At 45.4% G+C, this 24354-nt stretch overlaps 1 long non-coding RNA gene across 1 annotated transcript in view; it reads right to left on the reverse strand.

The window, feature by feature from the left end:
• The window catches only part of LOC147683271 (uncharacterized), a 126188-nt gene extending 102945 nt beyond the window's left edge, over window positions 1-23243 (reverse strand). Inside the window, exon 1 of the long non-coding RNA XR_015300936.1 lies at window positions 22767-23243. This is a non-coding gene — a long non-coding RNA (uncharacterized LOC147683271). The remainder of the gene's footprint in view (window positions 1-22766) is intronic.
• Between the last annotated feature and the right edge of the window lie 1111 nt (window positions 23244-24354).

Raw genomic sequence — 24354 nt, forward strand, 5'->3', positions numbered from 1 at the left:
CCCTAGTACAGCAAACCCCCACCCAATCCCCCATGCCAGGAGTGAGCTCAACGCAGCCGCTGCATCTTTTCATGCTCAAAACAGGCTACTAGGCAAATTCTACCATGAAAAACCCTGCCGCCCTGGCTACTTCGGCAATCACACCACCAGCAGCAAGCTTTCCCAACACACGTCAACTCCGTTCCCATGCTGCAACACCATCAATGCAGCATGCCTCCATTTCATAAAGTCATTCTCACATTAAAGAGCAAATATTACCTTTGAATAATTTAAAAATATTGGTAATTTAAACAACTAACTAAATTCATAATGTTAGCAGCACTGTTATAAAATGTGTATTTATAAAATGCTTATTAATCTGTGGGCATATTAGCTTAAATAAAACAAATGTAATATTCCTCAACAGTTCCTTATTGTATTGATCTCAGGAGGATAAAAGGCTCATTTAACCTGTTGGGACTTGAACCACTTATTTTATCGACCTTAGAATGATAAAAGGCTGGGTCAACATGTAAGGATTTGAACCTGGGACGAAAAGGTCAAACACAGGCTCCTACAGTGGATGCATTACCTCTACGTCCCTCGTCCTCGACCCAGTCATCACACATGAGGTATTCCACACGACAGGAAACAAAACAGGAAACGCTTTTAGACTCCACCCACCCTCCTGTCAGGTGCTATAATACACCTCACCACCAGAAGCACATCCTAATTTTGGTTCTGGAGTGTTGCAAGTTGTGGGGGTTCCCCCCCTGTTTGTATTCTGTTTGTTTCTGTTTATTATTAAACTCTGTCTTGCTGCACTCCTTGGTGTCTGGTCTGTTTCTGTTTGTGGTGTGCCAAAGGCCTTTGTGGGGGTTGCTTTGGTATGCCTCATGTGTGATGACTGGGTCGAGGACGAGGGACGTAGAGGTAATGCTATGATTACTAGGGGTAATCCCCATTACTCTTAGTCCTACTCGTCCTCGACCCAGTCATACATCCCGCCCGCCCTCCCTTTCCAGGCCTATGGTGCTTGGTACATCAGGATGTGCTTCTGGTGGTGAGGTGTGTTATAGCACCTGACAGGAGGGTGGGTGGAGTCTAAAAGCGTTTCCTGTTTTGTTTCCTGTCGTGTGGAATACCTCACTTGCGATGACTGGGTCGAGGACGAGTAGGACTAAGAGTAATGGGGATTACCCCCAGTAATCATAGCATTACTCCACTAAGCCACAAACTCCTGCTATTACCTCTTTCAAAAAGAATGCACAATGATGTATTACCACAGTTCCATATGTGGTAATATTTTACAGAGAATACACAAGGTCTAAGTTTCAAGGTTTTTAATTAAATAACGCATACCTTATGGCTGTCCTATTTTATCTTTCCCTATTGTATCAGTTTTAGGCAACATTGTATTAAATAACAATACTTTACGCGATACAAGCTGCCATGTAGAATAATTTAACACAATATGTGACCACGGTCGCATTTATATGAATATTACAAAAATATAGACTACGCTTTATGTTTTGGCAGAATCATATTTCTACTTATGTTTAAAAAAAACACAAGGCTTTATGCATGTTTTTGTTTTAATTGGCCTTGTGCATGCACTTTCCTTTTATTCTGTAACACTATTCATCATCCTATAAATGTCGCCAATTAAAACAAACCAATTAAGGCCTTGGTGGCACGGTCTATATAATCTGTATTAATAATTATGCATACATTAACCCGTGGGCATTTTCGGCTAAATAAAAAGTATTTAATATTACCTAACAGTACTTATTTTATGGACCTCAGAAGGATAAAAGGTTCAGTCAACACGTTGGGATTCGAACCTATGACCAGAGAGAATACATCGGGCTCCATATCTCACTACGGCCCAGCCTTCTCCTAATGTTATAAAAAGAATATATGGACTTTATTTGCTAATTTAGTTGCCTTTTGAATAATGTTTTATACAAAGCTGCCTGCAATTTAAGTTTTACATTTGTTATCAAATGTTGTTCACTTCCAAGTCACTCCGGCTGAATTAATATAAACAAACCCCTATCTTAAGGCTGCGTTTGTTGCTTTATGCATACATTTATTTTTATTACACTATAATACATCTGTGGCTACGCGCTCTAGTGTTTGAGCGTCGCCCGGGGGACTGACGGGAACGCGCGTGCGGCCATCTTGGATGCCGCGAGAGTGAGCGTGGAGAAACAGAGTTCCCGGCGCTTGGGAAATAAAATTACTAAACGAGCATCTTGTGTCCGCGTCTTTATTGATAAAGGCATATCCTTATAAACTGGCGATGAGGGCGGGACACAGACGCCCAACCCCCGCGGAGGAAACTAAATCCACCACACAGGACAGAAGACCCGAGCGCAGCAGAGGAGCACCCAGCTGCTCGGGGCACTGAAAACACAGCAACAAGCCCCACACTAGAACGCAAAGAAGGTGACCCCACACTGCAGAGTGGCACCTGGTGTAAGAGCACGAGGGTGCAGTGAAGATACAGGAAGTGCCTTGAGGCACGCAGAGCATTCAGTGGCAGGGCTGCCCAGCGCAGGCCCTAGCCTCGAGCAAGACCCAGACCAGCGGCTTCAGAGCCAGGATCCAAGTGGCTCAGCGGGGAGCATCAGAGTTCAGCGGGAGCACGTTCTTCCCTACGCAGGGAGCACGGATACACCAGTGGCCCACACTGACGGACTTACTCACAAGTGAGTTCACTGGCCAGAATCCCTGCACGCAGGCCCCAACCCGACAGGGCGTAGAGCTGGAGCCCCAAAGCTCATCCAGAGTTAGGGAAAGAAACCCTGCACCCACACCAGCAAGCAGAACAGAGGAAAGACAAGCCCTTGGGAGTCCAGAAGGCATTAGAGTTTACGACAACTTAGTGAAGAAGACCAGGGCCCTAGATGACACGGATGTGTTCCAACACGCGCTGGAAGATTTGGATTCCCACTACCGCCCAGTAGTGTGCGTAGCAATAGACAGGTGCACCTTCGTCCAGAGAAAACAAAGCAGCGGGGAGTCGATAGACGAGTACGTAGCAGCCCTGCAGAAGTTAGCAGTGACATGCAAATTCGGCACGCTGCACAACGAGCTCATCAGGAATCAAATCATAACGCACATAGCATATACATCGATCCAAGAAAAACTGTGGGTAAATGGAGATGCCCCCCTAAAGGAAGTAGTAGCGCTCGTGAAGAAAGCAGAATTATCGAAGCGATGTGCGGAAGTGGCGAGAAGGGAGAACTTCAACAAAACTCCAGTGTGCAAGGTAACAGACAGTAGCAAACCAGAGGTAACAAATCAACCGACACAGCCGAACACCAGGTTCACGAAGAAATACCCTCAAAGACCCGCAAGGACCCAGAGACCACAAGGAGAAGGCAGGAACAGCTGCTACAGGTGCGGTAGCCAAACACATGCCAGCAACGACAAAGGAATCCCCGGCGTTCAGAGCAAAATGCTCTTACTGCGGAATAATGGGGCACTATGAAAAAGTGTGCAGGCGGAAGCCCAGGAGGACGGAAGTAAAGTTGGTAGCCCAAGAGAACGACAGAGAGGAAGAGGAACCAGAAGGAGAAGACGAAGAGGATGAAGTCTTGTGTATGGATGACCAAGTCTTAGGAGTAAACTGCGCAAGGTCAAGAAAACCAACGTTACAGATGGAAATCGGAGGAGTACCGATCAACATAGTGGCGGATTCAGGCTCCCCGTATACTATCATCCAGCGAACAATATGGGAAAGCGACTTTAAACCAAGAGTGAGCAAAGAACTTCGCCTGACGGACTTACAGCCGGTCACGTTTACTGGCGAGCCCATACCGATGGTGGGGTATTGCACCCTTAAGTTTGAGTTCAGAGGAAGGACAGCCGAAGGGAAGCTCTACATCGCGGAGAAAGGGCCTTCAGTCCTAGGGTGGATAGACCAAGGAGCTCTAGGAATTCAGCTCAAACCAGGAGGAACCACCCAAGTGATGATGACAGACTCTGCACAGGCTTACGAAGAGGAGGTGTGGAAAAGGAAGTACCCGGAAGTCTTCAAGGGAACAATTGGCTGGTTGACGAAATCCACGCACAAAATATGCCTGCAAGCGGGAGCGCAACCGGTGAGCCACAAAGTGCGTAACATTCCCTTCAGGGTCAGAGAGGCGGTGCAGGAAGAACTTCAATATTTGGAGAAAAACTGAGTCATAGAAGCCATCGAAAGTGGAGAGTGGCTCGAACCGTTGGTGGTGGCACAGAAACCCAACGGGAAGGTGCGCCTATGTGTGGATTTGAGGGAGCTCAACAAGAACATCGTCGTTGACAAATTTCCACTGCCCCGGATAAACGAGATGATGGCAAAAATCAAAGGGGTAAAGTGGTTCTCCACAGTGGACCTCACATCCGCGTACCATCAAATCGCCCTGCACCACACGTGTAATCACCTGACTTCCTTCCTCACACCCTTTGGTTGCTACAAATTCCTCAGGATGCCGTTCGGCTTGGCATCCGCAGCTGTGGTGTTCCAAAAACTCATGCACCGGTTGTTTCAGAAAGTCGAAGGAGTACAGTACTTCCAGGACGATATCCTGATCATGGGCAAATCAAAAAGTGATCCCGACGCCAAGCTGCACACAGTCTTGACGATACTCGCACAAAATGGTCTCACCGCTGAATGGGACAAATGCAGATTTGGAGTGGGATCAGTGACGTACTTAGGCCACGAAATCAGCTAAAGGGGGATTGAGCCGAAGAAGGCCAACGTGGCAGCCATAAGAGAAGCACCGACTCCAAGAAGAAAGGAAGACGTCCGCTCATTCCTAGGCATGGCGGGGTTTTATAGCAAATTTGTTCCCCACTTCGCATCTAAAACCCATCATCTGAGACAACTCCTAAAGGAGAAGAACATCTTCAAGTGGACTAACGAGGAACAGAATGAATTTGATCAATTAAAGAAGGACATATGCGAAGCCATCCAGCTCAAAGGGTTTGACCAAGCGGCCCTATCAATATTAACGAGGGATGCCAGTGACAAAGGGTTAGGAGCCGTGTTGATGCAGACATCTCAGAAGGGGGAAGTTACCACTGTCAGCTTTGCCTCCAGGTCTTTAGCTCACAGTGAGAAAAAGTTTAGAGTCATAGAAAAGGAGATGTTGGCAGCAGTGTGGGCTATCGAACGATTCAGGCAATTTCTTTGGGGATCGAAATTCCTGCTCCGTAAAGAACACAAACCGCTGGTGAGAGTCCTGACCTCAAGTGGACAAGCATATGCAGGGGTGTGGAATTTATTAAAATATCTACTTGTCCATTGGGCAGGTTGCTTCATAAATCTACTTGTCCTGTAACAAAATCCACTTGTCCCTTTGGTGCCATGTAGTGCTGCCACAAATTATGGCAGCTATCTCATTATATAAGAGCTCTTATATGGCCTCTCTGATTATACCAGGGCATATACTATAGTAGTGTTTGAATACTAGTAATCATTTTATGTTGCCACGTTTCCGGAGAGCTACATACTGGGACTGATGATGGCGGTAAGCAGTAGTTCCAGGGTTGGAATGTTATGTTATGTTATGTTAGTGCTATTTGTATTGCGCACGGCTGCTCCAGCGAAGGAGCGTCCCGGCGCACCGACAAGGTGGCGAACACAACACAACTGGGGAACAGAAATAATTATTAAGAAATTGGGGAGTGAAGGATTTAACAAAGCTCAGAAAATAAATGAGTTTTAGCGGCCTTGCGGAAGGAGAGCAGGTCACCAAAGGTCCGGAGTTTCAAAGGGAGAGCGTTCCAGAGTGCGGCTGCCCGCACCTTAAAAGAGCGGCCCCCCACCCGACTGAGTTTGAACCGAGGGGCTACCGCTAATTCTTGGTCTAGCGAGCGCAGAGTGCGGCCCGGGATGTAAGGGCGCAAAAGTTGGTGCAGTAAGGGAGGTGATAGGCCCTTCAGAATTTTGAAGGAAAGGCACAAAACTTTAAAGTGGATCCGCTGCCTAACGGGTAACCAATGCAAGGCTCGCAAAGATGGACCGGCCGAGCAAAACCTAGGAAGACCTACGATCGCTCTGGCCGCAGCGTTCTGCACTCTTTGAAGTCGAGTTAACTCAGCCTGGTTTAATCCTATAAAAAGGGAGCTGGCATAGTCCAACCGCGCCAAAACCGTTGCTTGCACCACCAATTGGCGAGTTGCGGCATCGAAGTATTTGAGGGCAGGGCGTAGATTGCGCAGGATGCCGAAGCAGCAAGCCGCCGTCCTTTTGGTGTGGCCAACGAAGTTGAGGGAAGGGTCCAGCCAAACACCAAGGTTTTTGATCTCCGCAACCGGAGTGGGGGTCGGCCCCAGCTCAGCGGGCCACCAAGTATCTCCCCATAGGTCCGTCTGCTTCCCAAAGATCATCACCTCAGTTTTTTTGGCGTTTAGTTGGAGACAGTTGGACGTCATCCAACCAGCCACCGCCCTGAGTCCTTCTCTGAATCTTGGGGCATCCACCCCAGAGTCCCCGCTGATCGTGACCGCTAGCTGGGTGTCATCTGCGTACGACACCATGGTCATACCACAGAGCTTCACAACCTCAGCCAGCGGCCTCACGTAGATGTTAAACAACGTGGGGCTCAGTGAGGAGCCCTGTGGGACCCCAACAGACAGCTCCTTGGTCTATCCGCCCTTTTGAGTCTGTGCAAACATACTAACTTGTATGTTTTAAGGGTTTTCAACAAATCTTCTCTAATCTTTCCCATACTGAGAAATGTTGGAAATTTACTCCTGAGATTGGCAGACGTAAACCTTCTTTCAGAGTTGGGGAAAAAGTAGTTGGAGGGAAAATGAACTTTCAAACATCCAGGTTTTCATATGAGCAAATCTACACATGCATATTTGCTCATGCTGATATGCAGTTCACAAATATTTTGTAGAAGTACAATTTCTTGTCCTACTAATGTAAATCCTTGTGAATTCACGAAAGCCATATACCAAAGGTGCACTTTTGAGACTTTCTTTAATAATTGGGCCACTAATTTGGTCTGGCGTTAACTATGACCTTTTGTGTTTATTAAAATTCTCTCTCTCTCAGAATCAGCTGGCTTCACTGTGAGTGACAGCATTCTGCTCTTTCACAAGGAGCATATTGGTACACAAAGTAGTTTTGTTCAGTGCCAGTAACTAATGTGGCAGTGTGTGCTTTTTTGAGACCAAAAACAATGTTTGCATCTGCCAATGTTTGTTATAATGGTGAGGGCCCGGCAGCTCTCACATCAATAAGGTTTTACAAAAGCCATGCCAAAACAAGTTACGCGTTGCCAAAACTAAAAAGCTGACCACCTATGTCAGACCTACTGGCTTTGCCAAGGCTTGTTTATTTTTGTTTCCCGTAATCTTATTGAAACTGGTTACACACATTTTCCAATATGAATATTTTGGGGAAATACTAGCATGCATCAACACATTTTGCTAAATGATGCTGCAAAGAAATGGTACCTGAAATTTTACAGTAGTTCAGCAAAATGTTTTTTTCCCTCCTTTCATTTTTTAGGAGCATTTTATATTGAAAGCAAAGAAACATTAATCTTGCTTTCAAGCTTATGCAAATATTTGCATCTAATCAGAGAGCATTCTGTGAGCATCATGCATAGCCTCATGTTGCTAAACTTTGAAACCGTGTGTACACATTTACATACTGGAACCACTGTCAGTAGTGCAGTCAGAACGTACATTTACTTGGAGCGCTCACCTTAATAATAAAGGCTTTCAAATAATGAGCCATAAATACAAGTTTGAACAGCATTAACACATGCACACAAATATTAACTTAACTCAAGACAGTGCCCTTCCCTGATCCTTAATGTGGTACTGGAAACTGGCAGCCAAAGGGTTTGTGCTGCAGGGGGTTGGGCCTACTTGTCCCAAGGACAAAATACACATTAAAACTTGTTGCCCTTGACCCCAAACAATATGTCCTGGGCGTCGGGCTATAGGAATTCCACATCCCTGCATATGCGACACCACAGATTGCCAAGATAACCCTGAGACTACTAAATTATGTTTACGAAGTGGAGTATATCCATGGGACAAAAAACAAAGTGGCCGATTTTTTTAGTCGAGCAGCGGCTATGGAAGCAGCTACAGCAGAAGAACCCTCAGAGTGGGAGGATTACAAAGTAGCACTCACCCAAGATTTCAAAGGAGTGATCAGCAACCAGGAATGGAAGGTAGCCTACGCCAAGGACAATACACTGGAAACAGTAAAGAGTTATGTGATGCAAGGATGGCCGGACAAAAAGCACCTAGACAGCCAATTAAGGAAATTCTGGGAAGTCAGGGAGGAACTGTCCATTGGAGACAACCCAGTGTTTCTGCTCAGGGCGGACAAGGTAGTGCCCCCACAACCACTGATAGAGCATCTGCAGCCATCTTACACAAGGGTCATCTCGGAATAATGAAGACAAAGGCCAGGGCGAAGCAGGCGTATTGGTGGCTAGCAATGGACAATCAGATAGAGAAACATGTCAGACTGTGCGAGAGCTGCTGCCGGGCTGACAAAGCACAAGTCTTACTGCGTCCCCCCTTGGGAAATTTTGCTTGTCCTTCAAGCCCGTGGGAAATGCTGTCAGTGGACATCTTGGGTCCCATACTGGACAGCAACGGTGTGCCTAAATACGTCATAGTCCTGGTAGACCGGTACTCCAAGTGGCCGGAAGTGGACATCTGCAAGGAGGTGGACATGAACGCTGTACTTTCCTTCCTTACCACCACGTTTTTGAGGGAAGAAATCCCAAAGGTGATCACCTGCGACAATGGTCCGCAATTTGTGTCCGGGAAGTGGGACGCATTCATGGACCGTAATGGCCTAGAAGTCAAGCACACCCCTGTGTACCATCCCGCGGGGAACGGCCTGGCAGAAAGGTTCAACCGGGTAATAATGGGATTGGTGCAAGCTGCAATAAGTGGGGGAAAGGATTGGGAGAAAAAACTACAAAGGATGCTATGGGCGTATCGCATCCCCCCCAGCCAACACACGATATAGCCCGTTCAAAGTGCTCAGAGGGCGAGACACCTTCACGAAGGACAACCTAGCATGGAAACAATTGGTGTTGCAGAGCAAGTGGTCCCCGGCGGTGGTATGTCACAATATGGACAAAGCACAAGCCATATACACGGAATACTACAACAAGCGGCACAACGCCAAGGAGATGACCTTAGAGAAAAGCGAATGGGTGAGAGTGAAGCAGGCGGTGTTGAAGAAGAAAGGTGACAGTAAATTCAGCCCCCCACTACAGGTTGTGGAGCCATATGCCCGGTCCACTTTGTTGAGTGACGGCAAAGTATGGTCACAGGACAGAATGGCCCGATGTAACCGAGTTGTGAAGTGGGAAGTTCCAGAAGAAGGGGGACCAACAGCTCTGGAGGAATCCCTAGAACCTGGAGGTGCTGAACTTGCGGAAGAGACTTTTCAAGGAAACATCGGTGCAGAACGCGGTGATGAAGGAAGGCAGGTTCTAGAGCATGGGTCTCCAACCTTTTCTGTAGTGAGAGCTACTTCTGGTCAATCAAATTCATCGTGAGCTACTAAAGGCCCAGAAACTTGCGCATTTTTTCGAGACCCCCGCGTCCAGCTGTAAGGATACTATAGTGTTTGAACTACAGTTAGCTGCGCAACCGCTGAGTGTAGTTTGTGTATTGAGGAGGGCAGAGGTTTATATTTGTACTGACATTAATATAATATACTGCCTAGCCAAGTGACTTCATATCGGTTGTAATACTTTCAGACAGTTCAGGCTTTTAGATAAAATTTTGCACACACTTGGTACATAATGGATGCAGAGAGAACACCCACCGGCATCAAGAACACTTGGTACATAATGGATCATGATACAACTTCCCTCCACGTGATGGACACTTTTTGACGTTCTGACAAGCATCCCATCACCAAATTATCTGCCATGAGACTGAATGCCAACACGGCAGCAAGCATGCCTAATGTTTTATTCAAGTGAGCCTTAGAAAGTGACACTAATAAGAAACACTGTTTTATAACATTTCAGGTAAACCTGGTAATTTGAGCACATATCTTGTTTTATGGAATTTAAGTATTTCTCTGCAAATTAAGAATTGTATGTATATGATTTTAATAGTTTGCATTTAACATTGTCAAACTCTTGAAATGGAAAAACAAACTACTTTCAGTTTCCTTGCAGTGTGCAAACATGAAGCTTAATTGAAACACGAGAAAGATCATGATGATAGTCATAGATATGATCTATATTAGAAGGCAACGTTTTAATCTGGTTTCATGTGCCCTGTACTGCAATGAGTATCCAAGGGGCCACGCATCTGCGCACCCTTCTGTCGCACTGCTAGATCCAGGCACATATCCTTAATCTTTCAACGCCTTCTTTTTTAGGCAATCATCCTTAAACAATCCTAAAATGCAACAAGCACTGGCGTTGCCAATAGGTCTCGCAGTAGGAAAGTTGGAGCTATTGGTTTTGTAAATGACAAAGCCCTTAATTTTTTTTAAATGAAAACAAAAATAAAAGGCATTGTTATTTGCAATTGTAATAGCTCCAACTTTCCTACTGCGAGACCTATTGGCAACGCCAGTGCTTGTTTTAGTTAAGTTATGCTGAGTGTTTTCCCGGCACTTTCTGCACTCTGTAGTAAGATTAACTCGAAGCCTTCAGGAGGAACAGGAGAAATGAAACAGAGGAACAGAGACAAGGGAAAAGAACAGATATGGGACTGAGGAAGAAAGTGCAACCTTTGGGGATGGAGTGGTTTTCTCCAAAAAAGGTATGATCTTGTCTGAAGCCTGGGGTTTGCTGAGAGTTTTGTTCTGCACATGTGTTTGCCTAGATCTCACATAAAGTGTTTTATGTCTTTTAATTAGTCCTTCTCATTAATACACATAAAACGTTTTAGTGAAAAATAAATTATCTTTTTATGAATCAGTTGTTTCCTAATAGGCAGATACCCCATTAACATATGTGAAATAAAATACATACAATATTGCACGTGATGTGATTGCATATCGAGGAAGGAAGTACACATACCCACAGATGTCAGTGAGAAAAGTTCACTCGTGTGTGCATTAAATGTGGGCAGATCTATTTTACAAGGATAGAAATCCGACCACTGTGCTATGGTTTTACTCCGAAATATTTTCCGAGGGGCGGTGTGGCGAGCAGTGAATTGTTGCATGTAGGGAGGGGGCAAACGTGATTAAGGACAGCTGGAAGCCGTGCCACAATGTAGGGTTTCCTCTGGTTTAATGTTGTACCTGATAAAGCGAGACAGAGAACCCAGCCGCAGAGCCAAGCTAAGCCCACCCCACCCCCTCCTCACTCGGGCTGTGCCTACTGGGTGGACATACTAAACAGAAAGGGGCAGAGCGAGAAACAAAGAGAGGTAGAAAGGGGAGGTGACAAGAGAGAGAAAATGGGCAAGACATGCAAAAAGAATTGGCGAAAAAGAACAAGGGAAATAAGACACAGAGCTCGATGTTAAAAGGCGAGAGTGTTTGAGCGAAGAAAGGGTAAAATGGAGAAAGTGAAATATAAGCACAGAGAAAAAAACTAATACGAGCGAAGGAAGAAATATAGAGGTCAACATGAAGAGAAAGTGTGAGACAGAGAAAGGGAAGGAATAGAGAAAGTGTAATATAAAAGGAAGAGGATGGAGTAAGATACAAAAAGAGAAGGGGGAGAAAGATGCAAAGATAAAGAAGAAAGAAAAAAGGAAGTTGCGAAAGAGGGTAGGAGCGAGCGAGAAAGAAAAATGAGACGGCGATTTAAAGTTAAAGAGAGAGAAGAAAACAAGGCAGATTGCTTGACTGGTACAGAGCGATGTGTGGATGAAAGGGGAGCCCAGCTGTTGTATCGAACTGTGGGAGTTCACTATAGTTCAAATGCGACACGGCGGGCATGGGAGGGGGCCGAGAGGCAATGAGGGTGTAGACAAAGAAAACAAGACGGAGGGAAGGCAAGGCAGAGAAGGGGAGGGGGGAGGTGAAATGCGACACAGCGGGCATGGGAGGGGGCCGAGCGGCAATGAGGGTGTGAAGCAGCAGGGGCCTGGGGGAAGCTGGCTGAGGAGGGGGAGGAGAAATGAACAGATGTCTGTGAGGTGTGGGAGGAGTGCCTGATGCGCGTGCATGTTTAATCACGTGGTTCACGTGAACTGCATGAAAACCGCGGGGCTGAAAGCCCTTTGGTTTGACGATGTTTTTGCCACTTGAATTCTCGCTCCGCTCGATGCGCTTGCGCACATCGATAGGTCGCGAGACCTAAAAACGAATCGAGTACAGCTTAATCCTGTTCTCTCAGCTAATACTGCGTCCTGCTTTAAGCCAGCTACTTAAATCATTCTTTTGCAGATAACAGTCACTTTTCTTGACACGTGATCTCTGAACAAAAACACATAAATCACTTACAAAGCCGCAACCGGCAACCTCATCATCATGTGCGCTTCCATTCCCTGCCGCCAGCATTATTTTTGTACAAACCACTACCGTGCGTCGTTTTAAAGCACGTACAAGACAAAAAAACAGGTGTAATTCTAACCCCGTGACCTGAACAGCTAGATTAGAAGTTTAAACAATTAAGAGACAGCTTTGAAAATTATTACCAAACACTTCAAGAAGCCGTTTCATAATGATTGCATGAAAACGAAAAAGTGATCATCCCCAGTTTTCACCCATAATTCACAAAAGTAATAAGCGCACGCTCCTTTACCCATCTTAAATAGCAGTTCCTCCCAAATCATACCATCTTACAAATGCGACCAAAATGACATGATAAAACAAAATAATGCTGCTTAAATGAAGTAAAATAAAAACAAAAAATTCTAGTCTAAAACGTTCAGAAATTGAAACGTCCCTGGACTGCAATGAGCCACCTCGCCTATACAACTGCCAGGGTAGGGGCTCGCTACGGGTGTGGAGCTGATGAGGCCTGCGCAGGGCTCCTTAAACTTACCTGCCGCTTCGGTCGAACTGGTGGCAGGCTGAACAAAGCAGGTGGCAAAGGTCCTGGTAGCAGTTTAATGCTGCATGCGCCACCTGCACGCTTTCCTCGCACCGGCCGCTCTGCTCCTCCATGCCTGCTGCTCTGTACTCACTCAACGTGCAGGATGAAAAGAGCGGTGCCTGGCTTTCAAGGCAGGTGGCGGCGGCGCAGACTCCTACCGGAAGATCAACATAATACTCTTTGGCCCGCCCCTCCTCAGTTAAGCCAATCGGAGCAGCTTGTTTGGGTAGGGCGGACAACATCTTCATCTACAATGAAAAAAGGCCGAAATATTCCAACAATGTCAATGGGCTACTAAATTGCGACGCTACCAGCGCGAGCTACCTACAGGGCATTGGCGAGCTACCGGTAGCTCGCGATCGACCGGTTGGAGACCCCTGTTCTAGAGGAAGGTATTGAAGGGAGAGACGCCCATCAAGTCCCGCCGTGCAACATTGGAATGGGGAGGAAGGAAGAAGAGCCGAGAGTAAAAGTGATGGCGGGAGCCTACCCACGGATCAGAGACCAGCAAAAAGGAAGCAGTCCAGCAAAGACACACACAAGACTGGGTAGACTGATAAAGGTGCCCAAGAGGTTCGAGGACTATGACATGGAGACCAAGTAAGACTGTTCTATAGCTCATGCATATACTACTCACGCAGTCTTAGAACTGCCCCATAGTGTTATTGAAATGTTAATGTTTTGGTGATGTGCAAAAGGAGGGAGATATGTGGCGACGCGCTCTAGTGTTTGAGCGTCGCCCAGGGGACTGACGGGAACGCGCGAGCGCCCATCTTGGATGCCGCGAGAGTGAGCGCGGAGAAATAGCGTTCCCGACGCTTGGGAAATAAATTACTAAACGAGCATCTTGTGTCCGCGTCTTTATTGATAAAGGCATATCCTTATAACACTGTGTTTAAGTTATCACAGCCAATCGCAATTCTATTTAGTTGTTTTATTTTTTTTTAAACATAAAGCTAATTTAAGCTTATAGTACTGATACACTGCAAATAACAGTAATAACAAATTGAGAGAGAGGGTAAAGGGCACTCTTGGTCCCCCTAGTCAATATTATTAAACAACTAAAGAGTGTCGTAGAGAAAAAGTGTATGAGCACTAGACACAGAGAAGGAAGAATCACCCTGAGTCACATTGGAAATCAGTGGGTATTTTTCAGGAAGCCCTCACTCACCACCCTGGGTGGTGACATGCTTCATCATCGGGCCCACCAGGAGAAGCCGAGTGCCTCCCTGGTGTGTTACAACGCCAGATTACTGCGGAGCTGGTTCTTCGTGGCAAGGGTGTCAAAAAGAAATGTGAATTAAAAATGTCAAAAACTGCACCATACAAAAACTTTATTCAATGGTCAGTTTGACATAGATAAAATATGTGTGGGAAAACTACCAGTTATTGACTTGGTTGTTTCCACTGAAAGTGGGGTCAACATGTTTCTGCCCATCTATGTGTCATTTAATGGGCTTTCATCAGGACCGTAAGATAGTGTACCTCGGCGGTATGGGCACGCTAAGGCCCACCCTTACCTGAGGACGTGAAAGTTAAAAGCAGGTGTGGAAAAATGTTTGAGTGCAAAAAACAAACCATAAGTGGTGGGATACCTTCAAATTAGAGGTACCTGTACAGTCTGAAAGGCAAAAGGACATACAGACAAAAAAGACAAACAACACATAGTTAGTGCAATCCATCTCAAGGGTTTTCTGCAGAGAGAAATCTCTGTGTGGACGTGCTAAGGACTAGTAAACAAGTGATCTTGGTGCCATAAATGGTATTTTAGTGCAAGAAAACGCTGTTCTCTAGGGTAGCCCAGCGTAGAAACATGCACTATGTCATGTAGAAATGGCCGTTGGACAGATCGGCTAATAATACATCACTCGTGGTTAAGCGATCAAAATGCCCAAATGTGGGGCAAATGGTGATGTCAGAAAACGTCAAGGAAAGAATTTTAACTGACGAATACTGGGTAGGATTCTCACTTGTGATTTACAAGATCCACACCCCATGGGTCTCGGGAGGGGGTGGAGGCGACAATGGCACACCCTGTAGAGGAATATTAAAAATGGCGAAATCGGGATTAGGCTCAAAGAAATGGAGAGGCTCACAGATTACTTATCTGATTCATGGTGAAAGTAGTGAGAAGGTCTTACGCCCGCAACGCCCGTCACCCGTTCAGCACCTAGCGTCTCCTGCTACCGGACCCTGTGGATGTGGGGCCGGGATCGGAGAATGCTGAAGTGTGGAGCTGACGGGGGCGGGGTTCGCCGGAGCTGGCGAGATGGCCAATCCGGGCTCGGGCTTAGAAACGAGGCTTGAGGAGGCAGCCAATCGGGTGAAGGCTTCAAAATGAGGCTTGAATTGGGAGCACGTGGGTATTGAAGACGAATCAATGAGCCCGACCAGGAGGAGGCTTGGAACACAGGTCAAGGGGATTCTCATTGAGGAAATAAACTTTATTGGTATCAACAAAGATGCTTAAAAAAGCTTAAAAAGAGCGAGATAGTGTCAGGAATTGGTTCGATCCTCGAACCTCTCTCTATCTTTTGTGATCACTACCTGAAACCACTCATAAAAACACATCCACGTATCTTAAAGATACAAAAAATCTCTTGCAACTATTGGAACAAGTCACCTTTGAAGAAGGCTCCATCAAATCTCTTGCAACTATTGGAACAAGTCACCTTCGAAGAAGGCTCCATCACCTTGGTCACTCTTGACATCGAGAGTCTTTACACTAGCATTCCACAGGACGATACCTTAAGAGTCCTAGGAACAGCTTTAGACTCCATACCGCGGGAATACCAGACGCCCAAAGATTTCATACTGCAGTGTGCGACCATGGCCCTGAAAGAAAACTATTTTGAATATCAAGTGAAGCTACATCTCCAATGCACTGGAACTTCCATGGGCAGCACATTTGCTCCAAGCGTAGCGGGTCTATATGTCTACGATTTTGAGACCAAGCATATCCTACCCACCAGTAATCCCTTGCCTCCTCCATAGGATTATGGAGGAGGTATATTGATGACATCCTCCTTATTTGGAAAGGGGGCGAGAGAGATCTTGATGAATTCTTCAGGTGGATCAATACTCTTGATCCTTACCTAAAATTTACACATTGCTCTAGCAAGCAGTCAGTGGTATTCTTGGATGTGGTCATCACCATACAAGGCACACTTCTAAAAACCAGAACTCATTACAAACCATCTGCGAAGAACAATCTCCTTGAGTTCTCGAGTCACCACCCCAGACCCCTTAGGGAAAACCTGCCCTATGGACAGTATTTTCGGATATGCAGGAATTGTAGTGACATCAAAGACTACAAAACCCAAGCTGGTGAACTCACAAACAGACTAAGAGCAAGAGGATATCCCATTAAGATTCTTGAGAAAGGAAATAAACGTGCGAGGAACCAACAACATGAAGTTAATGTACGCACACAGTATCGATGTACTCCAAGAATAATTCTTTACTATTCAATATTAGTGTGTGGGATTAAGTTGTGGTAACGGTCACAGACAAAGGTGTCAATCTTTAAACTGGGGAACCACCTGTAAGTCTCAGCATTAGCTGAATATCCTGTGATTCAGGGCAAATCACATAATCTCTCTTTCTATGGCAGGTTAACATCCTGTAATGTGCACTAATTAACGTTGTCTTCCTGCCTAAACACTACACATATGCAGGTTGTAAACTGGGTATATATCTTTATTGCTATGGTGTGTGTTGCTTCATTTAGCAAAGCAAAAACCAAAGGCTGCTGGTGTTCTTCCATTTTGGCCTACGTCTGACTCCACCTCGGTGCCAGGTTTAAACAAAAGGGGCAAATGGTTGAAAATGTGCCAAGGTGCTCATTACTGCCTGCCTAGCCCTGGTCCTCTCCCCACAATGGCATATAAAACACACCCCTTTCCATGCTGCAACACCATCAATGCAGCATGCTCCCCTTCCATACAAGCACCCCCACATTAAGGAGCAAATGTGGCCCTTAGACAATGCAAAAATGCCTCTAAGGTCCGAAATAAGGACTAATATAAAGGTGAATGGGAGCACACCTGTCACCGCAGTTCACCCCTTAGCATTATGGTAAATGCAGGTCATAAAAAATGCTTACTTAAATATTTGCTGGAATGTTTCACCTAAGTTGATGCAGGTTACTGCCATAAATCTGTAGACAGGTGTTACTGGATATTATCTGTCATCAGTAAAGATAAAAATGAATTTCATCAAGGGTTGCTAAAAAATCTGTCACAATCCTCTCTGATCTCAGTACATCTCACTGGTGCCCAAGTGCATGTCCAAAACCTCATCAGCTCAATAACTCAAAAGAGCCTTTTCAAAATAAAGGGGGTGGGAGCACAGTGCTTCACCTGCCAACACAGTTCACTCCCTTGCATTATTTTATTTTTATCAATCTTTATTTCGGCCATATGGCCATCAAAGATATACAATAAAACATATACAACCATTAAAAAATCATCCACAATAACAATCGATACACATTTATACAATGTAAAATCGTGCCATTCTAGGAATTAAAAACTACTAGAGTTACATTTAAAGTTGTAGACTTAAAATTAAATGGGAGCCTGCGACTTCAGAATACGGGTGCGAGTGTGCCAGACATTGGTAAGAAATTTTGCTAATGCAAACACGATTGGACTTGAAACATCGGTTTTTAGAATTCTGTACATCGGGAGATACTCCCTACAACCAAGGTTTCTAATCAGTGGAAGGAGCCAATATTTCCTAGCTGCCTTGTAAGTCGGGCAAAACAGGACCAAGTGTAGATCACTTTCCTCAGCACAAGAGCATGCCGGGCACTGCTTGGAGGAGGGCGGAGTTGACCAGGAGCTGGTAAAGGATCGCAGAGGCAGTGTGCCATATCTCCATTGGAGAAACAGCTTCCTGGCCAGCACGGGGGACATGGCGTCCAGGACCCTCTCCAGCCTATATGAGTCCTTGCTTAGCGCAAATACGGATGTTAGTGACCCCTCCCCCTGACTATCCAAGGCCATGGCTAGTTTCTGTTCGTAGTAAACATTGGCCAAAGCTCTCCGTGAGATGTTTAGTGAGGCATTAGCAGGATCGGACCAAAGGTCAGGGAACCCCAGTCTCGCACAGGATTTTTGAATATATTTTATCCAGGGGATCTGTAACGCTTTAGGATGGGTTAGAAGCTCCCTCAGTTCCGCCCTGTAAGCAGAGAGTTCTACGCCACTCCATAGCCTTCGCCAGAAGACTATGGGTCTGAGACCTAGTTCGTCCGCTATTGGTCTCAGTCCCAGATCCAGCCTCAGGGGGAGGAGCGGGGTGCTGGGCGGAAGTGCAACTATCTGTCTGATAAAGTTGTTCTCAGTTGAAGACAGACTGCGGGAGGGTGTGTGGCCCCACAATTCCGCCCCGTACATGGTAGCACCCCTGGCCTGTGCCTTGTAGATCTGGATGAGCGGCCCCAACGGACGGTATGTGGAGCTTATCATCATCCGAGCTATACCCCCAGTGGTCTGTAATAGTTTGAGGTTGACCCTAGTCTGATGTGGTCCCCAGGACATGGTTTCGTTCAGGGTTACACCGAGATATTCAAAGGTGGAGACTCTCTCTAGCCGTGACGCTCCCAATAGTGGGTTCGGGCGCAATTTTTGGCTTGGGTTCAGAACCATGAACTTGGTTTTTGCAGCATTAATTTCTAAGCCCCTATCTGTGCAAAAGGCCACAAATGAGTCGAGGATCCGCTGAATCCCCATAGGGGTTTTAGACAGCAGCAGGGTGTCATCTGCAAACATGATTGCAGGCACCCTGCTGCCGTTCAACCTTGGGGCGTCAATATATTCAGTGCCATTCAGGTGGGCGATTACCCCCGTTGACAAACAGGCAGAACAGGGTCGGTGCCAACACACAGCCCTGTCTAACCCCTCTGTCAACGGGGAATCTGTCCGTCAATTCCCCAAATTTCCCGCACCTCACTCGAGCATAGTTGTTATGATGCAATCTCTGTAAGATTATCAGGATAATTTTGCGATTCCTTGCATTATAGTAATAGAATTTAATCAGGGGTTGCTAAAAACGCTGCCACGATCCCCTGATACAAAAAAATATGTTTTATCTCTACTGATAACGGATAATATCCAGAAACACCTATGTCTATAGATTCACACCACTAACCTGCACCACCTTTGGTGAAACAGCAAATATTCAAGTAAGCATTTACTATGAACTGCACTTACCATAATGCTATCAGGCGAACTGCGTTGGGAGGTAAAGCAGTGCACTCACATACCTCTTCTCGTTCTTACGAAACTGTCTCAAGAGAGTTATAATGAATTGTTCCCGTGGAGTTATAAAACGACCTCAATTTGCCACATAAAGTACTGAAACCAAAGAGTCACATAAACAAGGAATATAGAAACAGCAACATACAGACAAAGATGTCGGAATCAACCGGAAACCGCTACAAGGCTACAAAGCAAAACGCCAAGATCAAGCATCTGAAAAGAAACATCAACAAACTACTGCGGAAATTACATCGAGACGGACCTAACACCATAATACAAAAGGAACTGCAAAAACTAAAACAGAGTAAAAAAAGACTAATATGGCACGAAAAAAGGGAAGCAGAGGATGAGTTATGGGCCAGACTTCTACATGACGCAAAAGGAATCAACACGAGCGGTAGATTCTGGAAGACCGTCAACAAACTCCAGTATTCTAGAAACACTAGCATAGACTCCTACTTAACTGAAGATGCCTGGTCCAACTACCTTCAGGCCCACTTCAACACAGCAAAAGAGCCGGCAACAAACAGACGACCAGAGAAGGGCAGAAAAACTCGAGCTGGGCCCCCAAAACAGGACATTACTGCATTAAATCCTACCGAAAAACAAATTATAAGCAGGATCGTTAAAGGAAAAGCGGAGGGAGCACCAGGCCCCAACGGGATACCACCAATTCTCTACAAACAAAACCCAGAATATTGGGCTATGGTCTTACTACCTCTTTTCAAACAGGTAATAGACACCACAACAATTCCTGCATCGTGGAGAGGCTCGATACTAGCACCAATTCATAAAAAAGGCGACGCAAAGGATCCCAAAAATTACAGACTAATAGCCTTAATTGATAATGAGGCCAAATACTATGCTGGCCTTCTACTAGAAGAGCTCACAGAATGGTCAGAAGCAAACGCAGTAATCCCCATCACCCAGACAGGATTCCGAAAAGAACTGGGCACATCAACAAACATTCTGGCCCTCTCACTCCTCATCGACGCCTCGAAGACAGCTAATCTGCCCTTGTACTTATGTTTTATTGACTTCGCCGCAGCGTTTGACAACATCAACAGGAACTTGCTATGGTCAAAGCTGGAAGACAGGAACATTCCATCGGGATTACTAACACAGCTAATCTTATTACATACGGGCACTTGGGTTCAAGTCAAGTTAGGAACAGGAGATCTCCTATCAAGGAAAATACAAACCACAAAAGGCTTAAAACAAGGGTGCGTGCTGGCGCCAACATTATTTAACATCTTTATGTCTGACGTAGCACAGAAGCTGGATGAAAGCAACTCTCATGCTCCAAGCATAGGTGGCTTCACTCTCTCAAATTTAATGTACGCTGACGACATTGTCCTAATTAGCAGAACACCGATAGGGCTACAACACCTAATCAGCACAACCTTTAATTACGCAACAGAGAACAGCCTAAGCATCAACCTCACAAAGACCAAAACAATGAGGATTAATGCCAAAAGATCATCAGTAGGGCACTGCTGGCACATGGGAGGGCACACACTTGAAAAAGTGGAGGAATACAAGTACCTCGGCGTAATTGTGGACACCAAGGGCTCATTTCAACAGCAAAAGGAAGCAATCAAACGAAGGGGTATCAGCATAGCAATAGCACTAAGGGGCCTAAAAACGAAAGTAGCTGGCCGAAGCTTTACCCCCCTGCTTCAAGTATTTCAGGCAAAATTGACACCAGCCATAACGTATGGAAGCGAATGCCTACGAGGGAGAGACGCTCAGCAATTGAATAGCACAATAGTGAAGGCGATCAGAATGATATTCAGTCTGCCCACTTACACCTCGCCGGCACAAATAAGGCTGGAATTTGGCCTAAGAAACCAAAAGCTGGAGCGAATGGGTGCCTATGCCAAAAGATGGCACAAAATCCAGAGAGGAGAAGCTGCTAGTCTCAACTTCTACCTATGGAAAGAGATAGAAAGAAAGAGCAACAGCGCGGCCGCAAAATATTTAAACCAATCAATAAACACCTTGTGCCTACAAGAAGCCTGGAAATGCAGCGGGTCCCATAACACCTTCAAACAGCTAGTTAACAAATCTGTTAGAGCTATCTCATTTATAGAGGACAAAGCAAGCCTAGTCAAACGTGCGCACGGCTGGATGGTCATTAAAAGCTACACAAGCAGCCTCAACCAAAGTTACCTAGGAGCTGGGTTTACCAGGAGCATAAAGGAGAAGTTCTTGCATCTACGGCTGGGCCTACTCCCATCTCAAAAACACCTTCCTCCATGGAAAAGGTCCAAAGCAACAATCAACTGCCGAATATGGGGGAACGCAAAAGAAGACATTCAACATCTAATTTGCACCTGCAAAGGCTTGGTCACAGAGCGCAGATTACATCTAAAAGTGCCCTTTAACAAGCTGGGCATAAGAACATGCCGGCAAGCGGTCATGGCTTGCTTCGATGGAAAACACATCCAATTAGCATGCCATTTCGTAAAATTTCTAGAGAAAGCAGAAAATAAACAGGAAAGCCAGATGGCAGACACCAGCTGCAGTAAAAATCAAGAAGCAAATTAAAGTCGCACATTACAACAAGGCTTAAAACCCAGGGGCAATGCCTTCTACACAGTCACCGCAGGAATACAAGGGACCAATGCTACCGTGTAAGACTTTTCCTTCAAGCAATACAAGGGACTTACGGATTTTAACTCACGTTTTGTGGAAAAGCTGTATAAATTTCTGCAGCAATGACCATTAACATCATGAACCTATAGTCATTTTATACTTTTATAATTTTATTTTTTCCCATGTACTAATATTTGCAATGGTTTTAATTAACTGAGCAATAAAGATTATTACCTATTACCTATTACATAAAGTACTGCGGCCTTAATACAATCTTTCTCTTTATCATTGCATAAATAATGCAGTACCTTATAACACCAATAAAAGTGCATGTACAACTCCACAAAAACACATACTAACAGCTTATACTACTGCACCCTTTAATTGATTCATGCCTTTTCATTTATTACTTATGCTACTGCTAGAATATATTTTTAAGGAAAAAAAATAACACTTGCAACACTAATTGCTCATATATTTACTAATAGGAGACCTATTGCAATGCATGTGCTTGTTACTCTTGTTATGTAATTTGTACTGCTTTGAGTTACTCTGAATTTGGCAAGTGCTTGATAAATCTCACTTAGTTTTTTGCGTCACCGAAGGGCGATGCAAAACCTTGATAAATCAGTCATTTTGGCTTTTAGACGATACTTATTTTCATATAGTGAGTGGCTTCCTACAAAAAATCATTCACAAAGGAAGCGGTGGCAAAGCAAAAAAAGAGATGAGCAGCCAACTCCCGACCTAATGGATTTGCCAGTGCTTGTTACAACTCGAACGGGTAGAATCGAATTTAGATGGCAGAGGTAAGCTCGTGTCGCGCTCCGCACATTACAATAATGTTCTTTTCGGCCACGCAGGAAACATAACAAACAGTTTGAAACTTACTTAGGACTTAGACCGAAGCACTTACCTAAGCCTCGTAGATTTACCGCATCGCCCAGTTTTTTTATCACCAGTTCCTTGAATGTCCTGACAGTTGTGGCTTTAAAGTCTGCCTCGCTGTCGGCCACGTCAATCGTATGTGGGGTGTCTAAGCCCGTCAGAAAGACCTGGAACACCATCTTTGCTGATCGAAGACGCTTCTGAACGCTTTCTCTTCAGATAACCAGGAAGTGGAGCCTGGTCTTGCGCACTGTTGGTTCTTTCAGTTTCATTTTTACTCCGAAGCTGAATCCGCCTGTGTTTTTAAAGTTAACCACTTCCTTTCCTGAAGCGCAGGAACAGAGGGGCTGCAAATCGTGATCTGCCTAATTCAACAGGCAGATTGTTCTGCGGCCTCCTCTGACTGGCGATTTTGCGAACTGACCAAATAACATAGCTCGGTTTGCAAAGCCAGACTTCCTAACCAAATTGTTTTGGGCCTGACTCTATCCACGTCTTCAACGCCGCTTTGAGCTGGTGGTTGCAGTGGACTCCACTCGCACTCATTTTTGGGGACCAGCACTTATTTTTCCTCATAAAACATTTCCCGGGAGCAAGAGAGGGGAAAACACAGAAATAGAAAAATAATCGGTAAAATCCATAGGATTGTAGTATTGTAGTTCACAAAGAAAGAGGCTCAAACTGCCCTTGATCCTCTCCTTAACGACCCCCACCCTTGCCTAAATGGGCTAATCCCTGCCTGCCTTGGACTGCTCCGGCCACTGGAAGCAGGGGGGGAGATATCATCAGGGCTCGAGACAGGGGTACACGCGATGAGGACATTTGCATATTGCCAGTCTCCCCACTTCTTTTTATAGGACTTGAGCCATGGATATCATGGAGATTCTATAGCAGGACCGGAGGCTTCTGTTTATGCTAACTCAATTTCTTTACTGCAAACATAGCAGCCAATGAAAGTAAAACTACAATATTAAAAAACATCAATACCCATGAGGCTTTGAACCACGCCTCCTTTATGACAGCCAATCACTGCATGATGAAGTATACAAAGTAGAGAGACACCAATCTGCCTTCCTCTTTCTTTGCTGCTCCGCAGCCCAGATAAGTGTCGCTCTTTTCTCTGTATACTTGCACTTTACTGTGTTTTCGTTGCATTTTGGTATTTTGATATTTATTATACTTGATTGATTCTATATTTACTGTTATTCAGGGCTCGAGTCGTGGTACCACGCAGGTGGACGGCATCCCCCCACTTATTTTAACGGGAGCTCGATAACTGAGCAAATGGAGCGACACTCATTAACTCTTTTGCCTCTCTGGGGCTAGATCGGAGCTCATTCAGAATGATGCTCAAGCGCTGGCTTCTCTGATGCAATCGCATCTAAGGGGTGAGCGAGGGGAAGCAATGAGCCCGATGGTGCAAGACACCTTTCGTGACGTCAGGGTCCCCCCACTTCTTTTTTTGGGACTTGTGCTCTGCTGTTATTGTTGCACACGCTGTGGTGTTTGTTCTTACTTGGGGATTTTTATGGTGCTTTGTGCGCTTTGCTTGCGACGCGCTCTCATGCTGTCTTCTCCCTTCGGAGCGTGGCTTTGCCTGCCCGCTACGTCTCCTT

The sequence above is a fragment of the Lissotriton vulgaris genome, chromosome 11 (assembly GCF_964263255.1).
Source record: "Lissotriton vulgaris chromosome 11, aLisVul1.2, whole genome shotgun sequence".
NCBI lineage: Eukaryota > Metazoa > Chordata > Amphibia > Caudata > Salamandridae > Lissotriton > Lissotriton vulgaris.